This window comes from Cryptomeria japonica, chromosome 11 (genome assembly GCF_030272615.1).
Source record: "Cryptomeria japonica chromosome 11, Sugi_1.0, whole genome shotgun sequence".
In the NCBI taxonomy this organism is placed as follows: domain Eukaryota; kingdom Viridiplantae; phylum Streptophyta; class Pinopsida; order Cupressales; family Cupressaceae; genus Cryptomeria; species Cryptomeria japonica.
In genome coordinates, this window is record NC_081415.1 from 414,020,664 (window position 1) to 414,026,852 (window position 6,189).

A 6,189-nucleotide genomic window follows, 5' to 3' on the forward strand; every position below is an offset into this window, starting at 1 on the left:
AAGAATCGGCAATAACAAAATTGGATGAAGTGTTTGATGATGAAGGAAACCCGGTCATTGAACCTATTGACACTATTGATGTCAATGCTCTGGATAGAGAAGATCCTTCTCAGGGTACACCATCAGAAGTTATAGGACAGGAGAAGCAGGCAAAATAGGAAATAAAGCAAAAGGAAACTAAGGATAAAAAGGAGGAAGCAAAGGATGTAGCGGAGAAGAAGAAAGCAAAAGAGGAGAAGAAGAAGAAGGATGAAGAGGAGAAGAAGAAGAAGGATGAAGAGAAGTAGAAGAAGAAGGATGAAGTGGAGAAGAAGAAAGCAGAAGAGGAGCAGAAGAAGAAGGATGAAGAGGAGAAGAAGAAAAAGGAAGAGGACAAGAAGAATAAGGAAGAAGATGAGGAGAAACAGAAATAGGAAGAAAAGAGAAAAGAAGAAGAGAAGAAAAGAAAAGAACAAGAAGAAGAGAAAAAGAAACAAGATGATGCAAAGAAGAAGAAAGAAGCAGAAGATAAGGAAGAGGAGAAGCGGAAGGAAACAGAGAAAAAGAAGAAGGAAGAGGAAGAGAAGGAAGAGGAAAAGAGAAGAGAAGTGGCAAAGAAGAAAATAGAGGAGGACAAGGCAGGAGAAGTGGCAAAGAGCATGCAGATGGAGACACCTAAGGCAACCGGTAGTCAAGCCAAACCGGTTGACCTTACTAGTCCCATTGACCTCCAGTCTGCAAGTGAAATGGAGCTACTGTAGAGCATCAAGGTTGCTCAAGAACACCTTGAGGTGTTAAGGAGGAAGAAGGAGGAAGATGTGATCCAAGCTGCGATGGACACTCTTACCGATTTGTTACCCGGTACAAACCTTCCCAGTACTGACTCATCATTGGCACAAATAAAGCTCCTATGCACAATAGTAGATGATCAAGTGTAGAGCTTAGAAGAGGTAGCTGAGGCAAATGCTAAGAAAGAGCATCAAAAGGCTCTAAATATTGCTCTGGTGAATAAATTAAATAGGCTTCGGACTGAACTCCAAAAAGTACAAAAAGATATAAGGGACACTCTAGATGAGGGGAATCTTCTACTCAGCAAGATTTGCCAACCCCATCTATTCTGTGATGATATGCTTGCATAGAAGCAAAAGCTTCAATCTGACTTGCAGTCCTACATGAGCACATTCAAGCCACCTTATGATTCCTTTACAGCCTATGAGCAAACCATTCACCGGTTTCACATCCAGACAGCAAAAATGGAACATGAGATCAGCACTTGGTCTCGAGATTTGTAGGAGCTACAACTGGTTCTACTCCCACGTCTACAAATTCTTCAGAAGTGCTATCTAAATTTGGATGCCTTAACAGTGACACAGGAGATGAGCACAATTGACGCCATGGAAGAACAGGTCTCCCAGATGTAGATAGAGAAAGAAGTAGCCACCTCCCTACTTGAGTCCTGGTCTTTATCTATGAAACAATTCTTGCAAGACTTTAAATATGTTTTTGACAAGTTTTATTCCTTATTGTCATAAACTTTTATTATTTTAATATGAAATGAAAACAGGGGTTGTTCAGTTGTACTTTGTCATTGTTGGCAAAGGGGGAGAAGTATTCTAAGGGGGAGAAGTATCTGGTATTTAAAATTTTGATGTATGCTCTGATATCTCTATGTGCTAAATATTTATACATTGTATTGTTATAGGGATAGTGTATATGCTTAGGGGGAGCAATTTTGCTAATGGCATGATTTTGTTGTAAAACACTTAGATGTCAAAATTTTATTTTCCTAAGTGTTGCCATCAATTCCAAAGCGGGAGATTGTTCACATTTTTTATGTTTATGATGTGATTGTCATTGATGGACACACACTTGCATTGAGATCATTTTTGTATGTATGAGTTATGCTCAATCGGCAATTGTTCCAACCGGTATGAAGCATTATAGTCCTTAGACTATTGGTGTTTTGCAGAAAGTGTTTACCAATCTGAAGTGGTATGTTAACCCAAAGCGGTTCAAGGATCTCAAGCGGTATGAAGGATCAAAGCGGCAGAACACATATTTCCCAGTCTTCATTTTGTCAAACTGGCAACCGGCATTTTTCTTGAACCGGTATTTTGTATAAACCGGTAATACTCTGTGATGAGTTATCAACCGGCATTTTGTGATGAGTTGCCATCCACCAATTGTTTGATGGTGCTGACACTTTAACGGTGCTTTTTGTGTCATGTTACCAAATATTTCTAGATGCATTGAACCTAGGAAATTGTATTGTAATCCTATTGGATCGACATGAAATCAGATTCCTTTATAAGGACATCGTGTCTAGGGTTTTAGGTTGGTGTTGTTGTTGCTAGGGTTTAAGGTGGTTGAGGAGTCAAAGAGAGTATGAATGTGTAGAAGACTGAAGTAATGCTGGAATGCATTAGAAAAGAGCTATCAAGGATCTAATCAAGAAATCTATGCTATTTGCTAGATCACTCACTTGTTGATTACTCACATCTTCGACAAGTCTATAGCCCTTAACCAGGTAGGCCCAAAAGCCTTTTGTAAATCCTCTAACAAGGTGGTTCACATCTTTGGATCTAAAATCCTCTAGCAAGGTAGTCTTTAATCGGACTTATCTCCTAACAGAGATTGAGATTCCTAATAGGATCTGTTCTGGTAAAGAACATTGTAAGACCTTAACCGGTCTGACCTTAACCAGTCTAGTTCCTATTCTGCAGATAGTTACTTGTGAGTTCCATCTCACCGTGGTTTTTCCCATTTGGGTTTCCACGTCAAAATCTCATGTGTTATGGTGTTTGTGCTTTTGTGGGTGAATGCATTATTTGCTATTTGGTTTGCATGTGTGCTAACCAGTTTGTCTGCTAAACTGTTTTACCAGTTTACTATTAGTCTTGCAAAGTGTTTAAGTGCAAAGATTTTTGGCATACTAATTCACCCCCCCCCCTCTTAGTATTCATCATGGTAGTGGCCGTTGGGTAGTGGGGGGGACCACGGTGGTCCCCTCACCACTGCGGGCCTATACCCGCAGGTCCACAGTGGTGATGGGACCTGTGGGGCCCCACTCCCACTTGCCCTTTGTAAAAGCCATTTCAAAAAAAAAAAACTCACCGCAATTTGTTATTTGTTAATTTTTTTTTTTATGATTTTAGTTTAATAAAATTTAACATAGGTAATTTTAAAATTTAATCATCCTTAGTAGATTTATAATTAATTTTAGCAAATATGTAAATTAAATTATACCAAAATTTATAATTAGATCTTTTAAGATTCATTTAGCAATTATTTCGTATTAATATGATTTGAAGCTAAATTCTATTTTTGGGACTAGTGACTTTATAAGCGATTATTCTTGCATGTAACTTACACTACCTTCGCTTCATGCAAATGTCTTTACATTGATTACATTTATTGACGTTTCCATCTCCATGCAAGTTACACATTTAATTATCAATATGCAAGTTTCACAATTGTCATCATTATGCAAGTTATGTTTCAAGTTTGAAATAATAAATAATTTTAATTGTGGTTTTTATTCCACGTAGTTCATCAAGTAGTTATTTCACTTAATTGGTTTTGCAATGTCAAATTTTCATGTTCAAGTCATAATCGTTTTCAAGCATAATGTTTTCATAAGTTTCTTAGTTAAGAAAACTAAATAAAGGAAGTTGGAAAACCAAAACCTAGCAGCATTTGGTATATACAGTGCCTCTGGATCATGCTTACGAGTAATGTCATCGTGTTGAACTACTGCACTTAATGCCTAATAAAGCTGCATGAACGATGTATGTGGCATCGTCCCTATAAATCGTCGAGGAGTAATAAGGGACACTTGGAAGTTAAAATCCAAGGGGCGGGTAATCCCCCTTGGATCAATAATTTAATAAGATAATTCTAAAATGATCTTTCATCCGCTGAGTTAAACCATAGTAAACTCCTATAGGGATGATGAGTGAAATGCTTTTATGAAATTGTTTTAATCTTGAAGAATTGTTGTCAATTGACAATTGGTCAAGGGTGACGCTTATGATAGGTATTAAGATCTAGTTGTTTTAGGCCACAAGCAATAGGCTACCTTGAGCCTTTGCTTAAGTGCTACCATCGTGGGTAGCAACCGTAGAGAAACTGTCTAGGACATTGACCCTAGAAAGGGTTGCGTACCCACTAATTAGTTTACATCAAACCATAGAATAGAAAATAGAACTACATACTTTATGCCTTGATCCCGTGCCGAAATGGTTATGTAGGCAGTCTTGGGAGGGAGTTGTTGTCATGCCCAAACTTTTGGGCACGAACAGAATAAAAAAAAAATTTCTTTAAATACTTAACCTAGTACGGCTTACTTAATTAAATTAATGCAAACTAGTTTGGTTTTAACTATGTTTCATGTAAATCAAATAATAAATTTAATTTGGTGATAAATTTAACTAAGTTATAAGCGAGCCAATATTTCTCCAAAAAGTTATCACTGATCTCTATTAATAATTTATTTAACTCTCTTAGCGATTAATCTCCAGCTTAATATACGATCTTTAAAATTAACTGTCTAATAATCTCTTAATGACTAATTAATCCTTGGCTTATTTTTAACATTATGAATAATTTACCTACCACTTGACTAGAGGGTCAAATTAATCCCATAATAGCATTTGTGCCCTAAAATTATTTTAATGAAGGCCAAGATTATTTTAACTTCTAAAGTTTCCAATACAAGGGTAATTATTTATGTTTCCCTCTAGCCTTAACTCAAATAAATCTAAGTCTGGCTCTAAAATGAAGCTATAAGAAAATTCTAATTAGTTTCGCACTAATTAAATTCAATAATAATTATAAGGTTTAACTATATATATATATATATATGATTACCTATATTTGTTTATATATAAGCTTGTAAGTATATTCTAATAGGAAGGGGGGGGTATTTTTACTATATTATTTAATCCCCTTCTAATTCTCCTCCCATCACACACATACTTATTTTAAATTCTATGTGTGTTTTGCCCTAACCCGAAACTAGGGTTAGGGCAAATAAGTTAACATCTTTTATCCCTTTTTTCTTTTTGTGCTGTGTGTGTGTGTGAATGGCCTTTCTTTTCTTTTATGTTTTTGTGTGTGTGTGTGCAGGTGTGGGCACGGCCGAAGGAGGAAGCGGCGCCCATTTTGTTTTGGCTTCCGGCGGCACGCAGGGCCAAACCGGACTGTGAGATGGCGGAGGGAGAAGGGTCGGCGGGGGTTTACCCTTGCTCACGGAGGGAAGGCGGTGGCAGCACAGGGTACCGCAGGCTGTGGACTGCGCTGCCCGCAGTCTGCGGCTCCCGCAGGCTGCGGACTGCGCCACCCGCAGTTCTGCAGCTCCCGTAGGCTGCGGACTGCGCCGCCCACATTCTGTGGGTTCTGCAACCCACAATCTGCGAGATAGGCTAAAACGCGAACTTTCTTTTTTTTTATATATTTTATTTATTATAGTTAATTTTATATATATATATATATATATATACAGTTTTATTTTTTTTTTAAATATCGATTTCACAAATGAAGAATGATATATATATAATTATATATATATAAATATATATATATATATATATATATATTTATATATATATATCAATATATATATAAAAATTAATGAACAAGGTATATATATACATTTATTTTTTTAAATTATAACTCACTTAGGCATTCTTGAGTTCATTATTGTTTTGTATAACCTTAGAATGCATGCAAAGATTTTAATATTATTATTTGTAGTTTGTTTAATGGGAAAGAGTATATTTATCTATTTTTTTTTGACAAATTTGAAGAAATATATATGTTGAATATTCTGTTTTTTTTTCTTTTTGTTTAAAAGCAGCATTCTACTTCTAGCATTTACAATGCATCCTAAACAGCAAACTAAAATATAACCATTCTTTTTGTAATCAAATTAAATCTAAGAACTAAATGCTAATCTTTTTGAAACGAAATAGACTACTATAATAAGTTTCATTTTTTGCATTAAATGAGAAAATAAATGACTGTTTGGTTTATTTGCAGCAACATTAATATAGCTAGATAAACATGTAGAAACAGAAATAAATTTTCATTTGCCAAATAAACTTAAGTGCAACAACATCCCTTTTTTTTTGAAGAAATAAATACAAACTAATTTCATTTCTCCCCTTTTTTTTTTGCAATACCAACACAAATAGGAAAAATATACTTCTT